This window comes from Xenopus laevis, chromosome 1S (genome assembly GCF_017654675.1).
Source record: "Xenopus laevis strain J_2021 chromosome 1S, Xenopus_laevis_v10.1, whole genome shotgun sequence".
In the NCBI taxonomy this organism is placed as follows: Eukaryota; Metazoa; Chordata; class Amphibia; order Anura; family Pipidae; genus Xenopus; species Xenopus laevis.
In genome coordinates, this window is record NC_054372.1 from 118,739,296 (window position 1) to 118,753,787 (window position 14,492).

The following is a 14,492-nucleotide window of genomic DNA, read 5'->3' on the forward strand; positions in this document are numbered from 1 at the left end:
GTTATCGAACATTTTAAGAGGATAGGAACTAATTGCTTGGATTTGCGCTCACTAATTCCTTGGTTTTGCGCTCACTAATTCCTTGGATTTGCGCTCACTAATTCCTTGGTTTTGCGCTCACTAGCTGGAACAGTCTCCAGGCTGCTGTCAGTTTATCCATGTTATGGGCATCAGCAAGTTTACAGATAAGGAGAAGAGCAGGTGTTCTATATACAGTGAAAACAAAGAAATGAGTAGAACCGCATTCTACTGACCCGGGAGAACTTGAGATAAATCGTTATCTGAAATAGAAAACTTTTCAAGCCATGATTTTGCTTTGTGTACTGTAAACTTGTTGCTGAAGTGCCCCTGGCTAATTGTGCTGCTGATATGGGATATATAAACATATACAGTGCCCATGGGTCTGTGTGCCAGGAAGGTGCCAGCAGCTACATGCAGTTTGCCAGCCCCGTATGATTGTTGTACAAAGCAGGAGTGGGCGATTCTCACCCTATGGTGCAAAATTACTTAAAGGGGCGGTTCACTTTTAAATTAACTTTAAGTATGTTATAGAACGACCAATTCTAAGCAACGTTTTATTGGTTTTCATTATTTATTTGTTATAGTTTTATAGTTATTTGTCTTTAATAATACTCAATTGAATTGTACTTGCATATGTCACTAAATCTGATCTTTCATACTTAATAATGGGGTACAGCTAAATGGAAGTCAGGCTTCACTCCATTTTTTAATTACCTGTCTAATGTTTTAATTGTATAGTATGGGTTTATTATTCTGTACCATCATGATGGAGCAAAAAAAAGATGGAAATCGCAGAGTCTCTGATGCTGCACAGACCAAGTATCAGATCACTGCTTTTAGGATTTCTGAGGAGACAGCGCTGGCAGATCGCAGGTTCTTGTGTTTGCTTGTGATTACGGTTCGGCAAGCCCAGGCTTCCTCCTCACTTTAGGACTAAATTGTTTGGATAATCCTGGGCTAATCTTCAGTGGTTTATCTCAGAAATACTTATGGTGGTTTAAATCTATGTTCTGTATATTTGTCAGAGCTTCCTTTGTGCAGTTACTAAGTAGAGGCTATCCCCTGTACATTGCAGCGTGCAAAGAACAAGGCTTTTATATTGTATTTGAAACACAGACATACAGAGCACCAGGGAATAGCCAAATATTTAAATGCTCTGTAGCGGTTGATTTTATTTATAGTAATGCAACATGTGTATCGGTATACAAAGGAAAGAGAAAATTGAAAGAACTGGCTCTCACTGTTGCACCATCCCATATATGACTTCCGAAATAGTTAGAAGTGTGAAAGTTAAAACATAACTTTTAATCTACAATTAAAATAGATGTCCAGACGAAAATTATTAAAAGAACAGCTAGAAGCAGGACGTTGATTGACTGATATAGGAGGGTTGTCGCGATTGAGGTTAAGCGAGCCTTTTAATCCCAGCAGACTAGCTACTGGTAAATATTAGTACTACCACCAATTGTGAGTACAAACCCGCGGTTTAATAGGCAGTTTCCAACCCCTTCACCCTCATAGCACACCTCCCATTGTCAAATAACATTCGAGTAGTGCCTTGTTAAAGGTGCTCAGTATTCTGCCCAAGGCTCAGCTTCAGGCCCACGGATCAATCCAGCCCATCCAACCCCTTCACCCTCGTTAAGCACCCTCCCGATCCGTTTAACCAATAAAGTCCCTATCACACGTCCTGCCTAACTGCAGCTAAAAAATATGCGCCTGACGCGCGTTTCACCCGCCAAGTGCAGGCTTTGTCAAAGGCATATGCGAGACCGTCGTTGCAACGGGCTGGATTGATCCGTGGGCCTGAAGCTGAGCCTTGGGCAGAATACTGAGCACCTTTAACAAGGCACTACTCGAATGTTATTTGACAATGGGAGGTGTGCTATGAGGGTGAAGGGGTTGGAAACTGCCTATTAAACCGCGGGTTTGTACTCACAATTGGTGGTAGTACTAATATTTACCAGTAGCTAGTCTGCTGGGATTAAAAGGCTCGCTTAACCTCAATCGCGACAACCCTCCTATATCAGTCAATCAACGTCCTGCTTCTAGCTGTTCTTTTAATAATTTTCGTCTGGACATCTATTTTAATTGTAGATTAAAAGTTATGTTTTAACTTTCACACTTCTAACTATTTCGGAAGTCATATATGGGATGGTGCAACAGTGAGAGCCAGTTCTTTCAATTTTCTCTTTCCTTTGTATACCATTACTATTTGGCTTTGCACACCATATACTGTACCTGATGGTTGGTGCTCCCCAACACCACACATTTTTTTCTCGTAACATGTGTATCGGCCATAGTAGTTATCGGCCGATGGATCTATCAGTTCCCAGTATGCAGCCCAGAGTGACAGTGATCAGCAGCACCGAATACAAATAATAACTCTCTATCCTATCTATGTAAGTGCATATTGGGCACCAGATCTGATATATACTTTTATTGCTTTACTGACATAATCATACTATTTCTTTATGAGAAATCGGTAAAACAAAAACTGCCCTAATTACATTTTGTATTATATTCGCGAAGATTCGCTGCGTTTCGTTCCACCGCAATAAAACCTACAACTCGTCATAAAATTCGATTGCGCACGTGCGTCCTCGGTTACGCGCGGTTGCGCACGCGCGTCCCAGGTTACGCACGGTTACACACGCGCGTCCCTGGTTGCGCGCAATTACGCGCGGTTACGCACTGGCCCGAAAATGCTGTCCTTGTTAAACCCCAAATCTTTCATCTTGGCTGGGAGGGGGGCACAAATGGCAAAACACCCCCAGAATATATTCTAAGGAAAGCAAAGGGGAGGGGGAATAGTTATTAAATAATGAAGAGGGTTAAAAGGCTGCTGTTTTTTTTTTTTTAAATAAGTCGTTGAAAAATAAGATGATGGAAGTCACTGGGTGTGGGAATCTGTCTCCAAGAATTTTAGAAATACTTTCTTTTTCACACACTGGGATAACCTAATACATACATAGCATTTGCATGTTGTCATATTGACTGTTTCTGCTGCATTCATTTAAAATATCAATGCAGTTTCAGTAAACAAGAGTGAGAATCCTCTTGTCTAGCATTTAGAACTGGTAGTTATTATCTGTGCCATAACTAGAACTATCACTTGTGCAGTAAATCTGACATATAGGGGCCATGCATGGGAACATTTTCACTCAACAAGACAGATATTTTATACTGATGCTGTTCAAGGTCATTAGAGGCCACCTAACTTCACAATAGGTTCCCCTGACACTGGGAATATAGTTAATATTGTTCATGAAAAGGGATCCAAATAGGGGATATGGTTGGTCACCTTTTCATGCAATATATATTTTTCTAGTAGCATGTGCCACTGAATCATCTGCCTCTTTTGTGGCAATGTGCTCAAAGACAAACCCAGAGAGAGCACACATGCATGTTATGCTACATCAGCCAATGCTGTTCCTTAAACCTTCCTGTTACAGTTAGAACCTGCATTATTTTTAGGCAACGGTTTACTTTTTTAAAATTGAGAGATACGGAATTCAACATAGAATAAATAGCAAATTGTGCTTGGATATCACTGTCTACCTTAGGGGTTCCCAACCCTTTCTACCTGTGAAATACATACAAATTTAAAAAGAGTTGGAAGAGCAACACAAGCATGAATATAGTTTCAGGGGGTGCCAACTAACGTCTGTGTTTGGCTATTGGTATCCCCATGTGGACTGTCAGCCTACTGGAGGCTCTGTTTGGCAGTACACCTGGTTTTAATGCAACCACAACTTGCCTCCAAGCTTGGAATTCAAAAATAAGCACCTGCTTTGAGGCCAATGGGAGCAAAATCTAATAAGTTGGAGAGCAACATGTTGTCTATATCATGGACATGTTTATTTTAAAGTGAACACCTTTATGTTTAAAAACTGCATTCCTTTCCCTATAATCCTATGCCCCACTGGGCTGACTCCATCAGCTCATTATGGTCCTTATCATTGTTTGTGGTGTAGTAGTGCAAAAATGTTGAAGCAGCATGCGATGCAGTTACATGGGCTGGTACTGAGCAAGTAATGAATGAAGCATTATACTTAATATATAACATATACTTAATAATAACATATTATATTACTGAGTTTAAATCAAATGTTGCGCTGTAAATTATTTTACATTTCTTTGCATTTGGGAGCAGACAGCCAGAAGAACAGCCTTCTGTTTTCATGGAGCCCCTACCCCTTCCTGACCACACCACTTATCTGCATAGTCTTGTATGTGATCCAACTAACACCATATATTGTGTGAATCCCTGAACCCTTATATAGCTATCTGGGCCCATGTCTTCAATTCGCCCCCAACCTGGGCAGCTGCTTTCCCTCCCACTCCCACTGATAGTGGCTCCGCAAAGACTTCTTAGTGCTTTCCACATGCAGCAATCCCCCCCACTTAACAGTTCCTGTTAGATATATCTTTCTCATTCAAAGAACAACCTCAGGCACCCTAACTGATGTCTACTACAACTCCTGTCACATGCCTGGGAAAACCCTGAAACCAATTTCTAGCTCATAATTGCTTATGGTTATGACAGATATTTTCCAGTTTAAGCTTTCCAAATCTTTTGTTTTTCCTCCTTTAGTCAAGTCATTATAAACAGCAGGCATGTTTCCAGTTCCCCTAGGCTGGATTTATTTTTTTTCATGTGGCAAATACAGATCTTGGACCATTCTACCAAATTTTTATTACTTGTTTAGTATAATATAAAAATGACTTTCAAACTTTTATGCATTTTTGTGGCTGCAAGGAACTAATTATATGCACCCTTGTTACTCTGTAGAATTAATTAGGTTTGTGTGGGAGAATGCTGCAGAATTAATTATGTTTTCATGACTCTACAGTTTTGTTTTCAAAACACAAATTGGAATTTTTGCCCACTCCTTTGACAGAATCATCACACATAGATATATTTGTTTGGAATAATAACATTTTCGAAAAAGTTACAGTCATGGTTTTGCATGTATAAAAGGGATTCCTGGCTGCCATGTGTTTGTCTTTCCTCTAAAAAATAGTAACAAAGTAAAGTAGCCTTATCATTCTTTAAGAACTAGACCATATATGGACACATTTTTGTCTGAACCTAGACCTTTATCAAGATTCATAGTATACATTTAAAAGGGCTGTTCACCTTTCAATTAACTTTTAGCATGATGTAGAGAGTGATATTCTTAGACAATTTCCGTTTGGTTTTATTTTTTTTATTATTTGTGGCTTTTGAGTTATTTAGTGTCCAAATTCCCCTAGCAACCATGCATTGATTTAAATCAGAGACTGGTATATGAATAGGAGAGGACCTGAACAGAAAGACGTGTAATTAAAAGTAGCAATAACAATTTCTTTGTTGTCTTACAGATCATTTGTTTTTAAGTTGGGGTCAGTGACCCCCATTTCAAAGCTGGAAAGAGCCAGAAGAAGAAGGCAAATAATTCAAAAACTTTAAAAAAAAATGTAAAAAAGAAGGCCAATTGAAAAGATGCTTAGAATTTGCCATTCTATGACATGCTTATTAAAGGTGAACCGCTTTAAGCTATTGTAGTATGAAAGAATGAAGAAGAGTGAAGAATAAATTAGAAGGCTCTTATAATGTACAGTTATGCTAATGGAGAACTAAAGCCCCATCATTTGTTATGCTTGTTAAATTGTCATTAATCCGTGGATTTCTTGTACTGCTTCCACTACTATCCCTTTCCAACACAAACACAAAACATTCACCTTTGTTTGCCTGCCATGTTCACTTTGTCAGATCTATATTGGTAGCTGAGCAGATATTTGCCATCTTTGGAGCTATTTAAGTGGAGCTGATCCCTACTTGACTCCCTGGGCAAAGATCACATATAAGGCCCCTGCAGACCTGAACCTTTCTGGTTAATATTTGACTGAGCATAGAGTGTACAGTTTATAGAATTGGGGATGGAACATGCCAAAAAGCTGTCAACCCATTCGGACTACCTTGTGGTTTCATTTGCAATTATGATTTTATGGGACAGATTTTGATGCATGGATAGTTTCAGTTTAACCCCATGCATAGTAATGAAGAATTCACATTCCAAATAACCTGACACATTGGAATGGCTAGGTGCTAAATTGCACAAGTGCTGTTGCCTATAGCAGCTAAACAGCAGTTTTGTTTTAAACACTCTGCTACAAAATGCCAATGAACATAGTAACATAGTAACATAGTAAGTAAGGTTGAAAAAAGACACATGTCCATCGAGTTCAACCTTTTTTTTTTTTTTTTATTAACTACCTATCTGCCAGTTGATCCAGAGGAAGGCAAAAAAACCCATCTGAAGCCTTTCCAATTTGCCTTAGAGGGGGAAAAATTCCTTCCTGACTCCAAAATGGCAATCGGACTAGTCCCTGGATCAACTTGTACTATGAGCTATTTCCCATAACCCTGTATTCCCTTACTTGCTAAAAAGCCATCCAACCCCTTCTTAAAGCTATCTAATGTATCAGCCTGTACAACTGATTCAGGGAGAGAATTCCACATCTTCACAGCTCTCACTGTAAAAAACCCCTTCCGAATATTTAGGCGGAACCTCTTTTCTTCTAATCAGAATGGGTGACCTCATGTCAGCTGGAAAGACCTACTGGTAAATAAAGCATTAGAGATTATTATATGATCCCCTTATATATTTATACATAGTTATCATATCACCCTTTAAACGCCTCTTCTCCAGCATGAACATCCCCAATTTGGCCAGTCTTTCCTCATAGCTAAGATTTTCCATACCTTTTACCAGCTTAGTTGCCCTTCTCTGTACCCTCTCTAATACAATAATGTCCTGTTTGAGTGATGGAGACCAAAACTGTACGGCATATTCTAGATGGGGCCTTACAAGTGCTCTATACAGTGGAAGCAAAGGCCTGATTGGCTGCTGCTGGCAAATGCACTTGTGTAATTTAGCACCTCTGGCCGTAAGTCAGCCATTTGTGTTGTATTTTTTACTCTCTGGTTTACACAGAAATCAGCCATTTGGCAAAAATCTGATGTACACATTAGCAGGTCCTTATTTCCCATCCATCTCCAAAGAACAGAATATACAGTATATAATGGACATTGGAATGAACGTGCCAGCCTACAATCTATTCAAAGTTTATTCATAAATAAAACCATTTTTTAGTTGGTTCTGTTTTGAAGGCTGATTTCTGGATATGCTGTGGATGAAAATTTCCGTTCAGTTTTGGTTGCTAACAGTAAATAGTCGATTTTTTCCACTAAAAATTATTTTTCCATTATAAATTTATCTTGGCTCTGTATTGTCTGTAAAGTTATACTTTCAAATTGTCGTGAGTACAGTAGAAAAAATGTTCTCCTGTAATCCTTTATCAAATTAAATGAAAGTAGATTGAATCTGAATTTAAGTGTACCCAGTGAATTAGGACCCAAGAGTGCTGCTGTTATTCAGACTTTGCTGCAACACATATAGTTTAAATATTCTATTCAGTTGAACAATTTGTCATTGTATCTAATCTGGTCCCAACCACGCCAACATTCCTCCATCAACTTCCTTTTAACTGCATGCTTGAGTGTCCAAACTGTCCATTTATGCAGTTATACACAAATTGACTTTTGTGTAGCAAATTTAGTATTATATATTGACAGTTGCATACTTATACACTCATAACCCACTAAGGGGGTTGTTAATCAAAGTTTTTTTTAACTCTAACAAATTTTAATGTACTCACAACTCGAATGGGAAGTTATTTATGAAAAAACTTGAACGTCTAACATTTGATCTAATAGGAATGACCCGAAAATCGAATTTGAATACGAATCGAGTTTTCCTCCAAAAAAACCTGAATGTCAGGAAGGCTATCAACATCTTCAAATAGTTCAACAGACCTCTGACATTGACTTCTATATGAACTTAGCAGGTTTTAGGTGGCAAAGTATCGAATTAGAACTGTTTCCAGGGTCGAGAGTGATAAATCTGACTTTTGAATTCAAATTCGAGTTGTTGGTTTTAACTTCAAATTGTAAGCTTTGACCCAAAAAATTTCGAATTTACCATTCAAACCTTGGTAAATCTGTCCCTAGAAGTTGCTTTTTCAAATGCAGTTTGCTCCAGTGGGGGAAAAGCTACACAATAACATCACTTTTATGACAACAGCTGGACAATGGGCAGGTAATGACATTGCTAGCATCCAAATAATGCTCAATGCACCAAGAGTTGTCTCTACTTAATTTAGATCTACTAATCTACTAAATGTTTACCTGTTACAGGGCTTATGCAGCTTGTGTGTTTCCCAGTGAACTGTTGCTTTGTTTATTGTGGCTTAAAAACAGGTGGTCTGTGGTTTAAAAGTATGGCAGTTTGCATATGATTTTTCAATCTAGAATATTTAACTTGCATTATAAATGAGCCCTAAGGTTATATGGTCAATATAAGTAAAATGAATAACTTCAGCAAATCTTGGCTTAATTGCTTAATAGGCTATTAGGGATTCTGGTGGAATTATGTGGTATCATTCTAAATTCGATTATGATGTCTCCATGTTTTAGTGTTTGTCACCTATATGAAAATGGGTGCTATTTTCATGCCTTTACATGCTTTTACTGATACACCTTCAGCAATTTGCATTTGCAGCAATGGAAGGCCATTTTTGGGCATTTTATTGTCTGTGATTCCGTGCAGACGACAAAACAACCTGTGCGTGTTTTGCATAAGGGCCAGATACAGAGCCAGGCCATACTCCACTAGCAACATTGGTCCAATTAGAAAATGTATTGGAATTGCCCATAATTGAGTGCTGGGTAAGCATGAAACGCATTAGGCTCCATGTGGGGATATGATACAGTATGTATTTTCAATGATGTAATACATTTATACTTTTTAACAGCATGAATATAGAGTAGTGGATTTGTTGGACTTTAATGTTACCCCTGTTTTGGTCACTATGGGTCTCTATCATGTTTAAAAATGATAGCTTACATTCTGTAGCCACTATAACCATTTCGGACAATTAGAAAATGTTCCATTGATCAATGGGCAAGAAGTATGTTCAGCACAAGCCCTATTCACTGAACTAATGTTGATAAGGGGGGTATACTACACAATATGAGGTGCTTTGCGGCCTGCAAAAATTAACATCTTAAAACTTTTCAAAATTGAGAGTCCAATTGTTTTTTTAAGAAGTTGGAAACACATTACCACTTATACATGTTACAACTAACAAGTGAACAAATTAACATTTGCATGTGACCTCAGCAGAGACTTCAGGTGTATTGTTTCTGACTATCACACTGCTAATTGACAAACTGGAACACTCCCTGTGTTCCATATACCTTAATTAAAAGTACTATAATTTTTCATTCTATGTTTTTTTTAATTGTCTGCCAAAAACAGGAAATGGAATAAAAAAGCAAAGCAGCTCCCCTGAAACTAACAGGAAGAGATGAAAAAGATAAACTGGCAAACAAAACCACGCTACTGTTAAAATTTTACCCCTCTCCTTTAGACCTGTTGGAAATGAGTCTCCATATATGATTGGAATCAACAATGCAGATTATGATCACAGTGTGGACTATGTACTCATTTTAGAAACATTGCAATTAGTAGTATGTATGTATTAGAAAGTAGTACTTTGTTACAAGCTCACTGTAATTCCTGGCATTCCGCAATCAAACCAAAAGGGAGGTGGTTGTAGGGTTTATGCAGCTGCCGAGGGCATTAAAGCACCTTGTCCAGACACTGAATGACACCAGCTAGCATTCCAAACTCTTATGAGCCAAGATCAGGGTGCCCAAAAGGTAGAGCTTTAGCTGGTGATCAGTAGATCTCAAGACGCTGTCAACAAACAGCTTATCACCCTCCTGTTTCATTCTTTTTATTCAGATATTTATTACATTAAGTTTACATAAGAAATAGTTGTTTGTTAAATATAGCAATAAACATTTTCCCATAAAACAGTATTCAAGTAATATTTTCCATGGATCAGAATGCTAACTATGCTTTTATGGATGTACATCATATTGGGACAACATTACTTAAAGTAGACCTTGCATTAGTAAAGTATGGGCACTTCTGCCCTAGATGATCTGCTTGATAAATGCACTATACAAATGATTGTTAGAAAGTAAAGAGGATATTAGTTATGAATATAATAATGCCGTTTTAGGCAATGAAGTAAAGGGATCAAAATGTGTAACTGGTCTAGTTACCCATAGCAACCAACCAGAAGGTAACAATTGATGGTCAGCTGTGAATAATAAACATTTGGTTGCTTTGGGGTCTTAGCATGGGCTAACCTTACATATTTATTACATTAGCCTCTTGCTTTATTTGTAACTTCCAATGGAGGTGTGTTCAGGCCCAGACTGGCAATCTGTGAGTTCTGGCAAATGCCAGAGGGGCTGCTGTAAGGTCCTATAGACAGTCACTGTGGAGTGGGCTGCTTGGGCCTCTGTGTACTTAAAAAGCCAGGGCCTATTTTGAGTCCCAGTCCAGATCTGGGTGTGTTATAAGAGTCTAATACTCATGGTTTCAGAAACATGAATTCAATAGATTACAAACACTGCATTCAGGTAATTTAATACTATAGGTGTAGCAAATAAAACACATAAGACAAAATGATGATCGCATGAAGTGTCTCAAACCATGCTTTTAGAATCCAGAGAGAGACTCATCATTAAAATAACATTGCACAGATGCATACTGCAATTTGTACCAGTGATCTGTCCAGTGCCAAATAAGAGACTTTTACACAGAGGTGAAAAGGAATTATACCCCTGAACATTCCAAATCTCTATAAACTATATCACATAAAACAACCCATATGTAAAACACTGTTTCATATAAATAAAGCCTTTTCATAAACAGTATAATTTTCTAATGGTACATGTCATTGGACAACCCAATGTTGGAAAAACTGTCATTTTAATGATTAATGTCAATTAATAGGGATGTAGCGAACTGCCGATTTGGTGTTCACGAACGCCGTTCGCGAACACCGGCAAAAAATGCGAACGTTCGCGAACAGTTCGCGAACTTCGAACACCCGCTAAAATCGTTCGATCCGAACGTTCGAAGGATTTTTCATTCGAATCGAACGTTCGAAGGATTTTAATCGTTCGAACAAATGGAAATCGTTCGAACGAATGGAAATCGTTCGAACGAATGGAAATCGTTCGATTTTAGCGGTCGAATGGTCGAATGGTCGAACAATTTGTATTCGAATCGAACGCGAACTCAAAATGCGAACCTTCCCAAACGTTCGCGAACATTAGGCGGACGCGAACGGTCGAAGTTCGCGCGAACAATGTTCGCTCTTACAGTTGCAATAGAATGGGCAAGTATACGCATAGACGCTACAGTGGCATTTGCTGAGAAAAACTTAGTTGTATTGGAAACATTGCAGCTACATATACAGTCTTTCGGCCAACCATTTTACCAATTTCCAATCTGTTTGGGCGTGTTCAGCAATTAGCAAGGCTTAACAGAGATTTTAGTCAATCAAAGAATTCATCAGTCTAGGGATGAGTGAACATTTTCAATTGGTACACTTTTGTGGCAAAATTCACACTACAATTTTACCGTGTGGTCTGATTCTCCTGGGGAAACCAAAATCTAGACATCATTTAATCCACCTGTTGCCAGTATCAGTGGTTTCACAGATTGCCAGTCCAGGTCTAGTGGTGGGGGTAGGTTCAGAGGTGTTTGGTCCATCTACCCGTCCCCTAACTTGTGCATCATCATTTAGCAAGTTAGGGAGGCAGGCACATGCCACAACATGGTCCTGTACTTACCACCTGGGCAGAAGGGCAATTTAAATGTCCACTAAGGGCTGTGCTTTTGCGCTTCTTATTGCTCTAGCACTGCTGTCCAGTGTCACAGCAAATGTCCCCTCTATTTTACCATTGAGTAAGTAGATGTTGATCAGATAAGATCCTGATGAATGCCAATGTGTCCCAGTTTGGTCCACATTATTTATTATTCTTTATTTATATAATTCATACATATTCTGCAGTGCTTTACAGTGATTATAAATCACAGCTGTCCTTCCCCCAATGAGATTTATCTCCTATTCACAGTCATACAGCACTCACATATTGAGGTCACTTTCATTAGGAGCCAATCTGTCAGCCATCGTCATCATCATCATCAGTCATCAGTCATCATTTTGATCATAATGTATCAGGCTATACATGTCACTTTAGTAAAGCGGTTTTGACAGATCAACCTGCGGTTCTATCAAATCAGTCAGCCAATCCAGAACCTCCTCAATGGTCCAACTGGTTAGCCTTTGGACTCATGAGATGGATAGTCCAACATAGGTTGTACTTTATACCTCACATTTACAGTCATTTGTTTATAGACACTTCAATTGAAGTGATATGCTGCGTGCAGAGAAACAAATGTGTTATTTTTAATTATGTGAAAATGCTTCAGTTTTACAATGTGGTTCCCACATTCTATTTTTTATATGTTTTTTTATATATAGTTGAGTCCCCAGCTGTTTTCCAGTATATTTTTAAATTATGAATATTCATGGTGATACAATAGGGTCTCCAGGGTCACCAGAACAGCAGTTTCCTATAAAACCAATGAAATGGTTAATGTTCTTTATTATTAAATTCCTATTGCAAACAAATTCATTTTACATTTAATTTAAAAAGGTAAAGATTACCTGTTGCATTACTTATACTAGTCTGCCTCTTTTTCCCTCTTTCTTGCTTACACAACAAAGAATGCTCAGAGGGACAAGGGGAGGGGAAAGGTTTATAGTGTATAAACACCCAAAACAATCACTTCAAAAATTCTCCCTTTGAAAGTCATTTGTCCCTTTTGACCTCTGTGTTTATAGTAAGAGGAGATGTAAAACAAGTGCATCTCCTGATGTTCACAAGTTAGTTTTGCCTTTGCAGCTACTGTGTGGCTCCCTGGGCAGCGTGACCAAATTAGGAATGCCAGCATGCCCCCTCCCCAGCAGTTTTAGGGGGGCCCTGGAAGTCATCAGGACAGAGAAGAGAAGAGGGAGAAGGATAAATGTCCTTCTGCTTGTAAATCGATCCTAAATTACAACTAGGAGCATGGTATTAGTCATTACAGTAAATGACAAAACAGTTAGCATTCTGTTTACTTGCTCTCTGGGAGCCAAAAGGGGAGGGATGCCTCTTCAATGTATTATTTTCTTTCTCTGTGAGAATTAACTGTGGCACTTAGGGATTTAAGAGCATTAGCAACAAAAAGTGAAACAGGTGCATGGGGGAAACATTTACTGCAATGTGTCAGGACAATTCAGGGGCAATGGGAGGAAGTCTCAGATATGCAGAGCTCTAATAAATCTACCAGTTTCTCACAGGGCCCTTAGCTCATACACGGGGGGCCTTATTTATCAAAATCTGAATTTTTTAAAAAAAATGTCTGACCAAGCTAGAATCCACGATTAGACCTTATTTATTATTAAAAAAAAAACGATTTATTCGGATAGGGGACAAACGATGAAACTGAGTGAAAATTCTAATTGAATCTGAATCACTCGATTTTTTTCTGTCTTTTTCCCAAAAGAATTTTTGGGCTAATTGCAGCGCAGACCACAGAAACTTTCAAGTAGGATAAGAACCTCTCCCATTGACTTATATACAACCTCGGCAGGTCTGAGATGGAGGATTTTCGGTTTTGGACTTTTTCCATCCTCGGGGTATAATAAATCTTGAAAAATTCTAGTTTTTTTCCCACTAAAAATTCATATTTTATAGTAAAAAAAAAACAAAAACTGTTTATGACATTTGGACTTTAATAAATAACCCCCTTAATCTTTTTAAGAAAAGGCCTTGGATATTATCATAATGTATACCTGCACCTCACCCAGCTGTCACTGCTACCAAAATTAAAAGAAGAGTTAAAGCTGTGTACAGATTTTACTGTTACATACCTATTTACATGTGTAGCCAGAAAACTGGGGTGCAATGCTTTCATGGAAATAAGAAAGAAAGTCTTTTGGAGATCTCATTCTGGATATAAAATCTTATGGCAGAAGCTAACTGGATTCAAGAATTTTGTGTTAGTAAGTAAAGATTTTAATAAGCAAGATTAAAATACAGAGAAACATGATTCATTCCGGTGCAACCATCCTATAAAAAATCTTCTATACAAAATATTCTATGCTATACAATTTGCTGTTTTGAGTGATTATGCTTAACCCCATAATTTTGATTTAAGATGGCCATACATTTTATAATCCACTCATTTGTCAAGGTCACCAAACATTGCTGTTATGTGAGTGGTTGGATTGAAGACCACATCAATGAGCAGATGCAGTTCTCGATCCAACTGGAAAATGAAACCTTCTCAGTTGACATCTGACTGGTTTTCAGCCAGTCATGGGTCAGGTGGGCCCATTAGATAAACTGCATGTTCATGTTTCATGTTCAGTGAGAGAAGAGAGAAATGCAGTTATAAGTGTCATGTAGTCATAAGTCTCCAGCACCAGAGATCACTGCTAGAAAA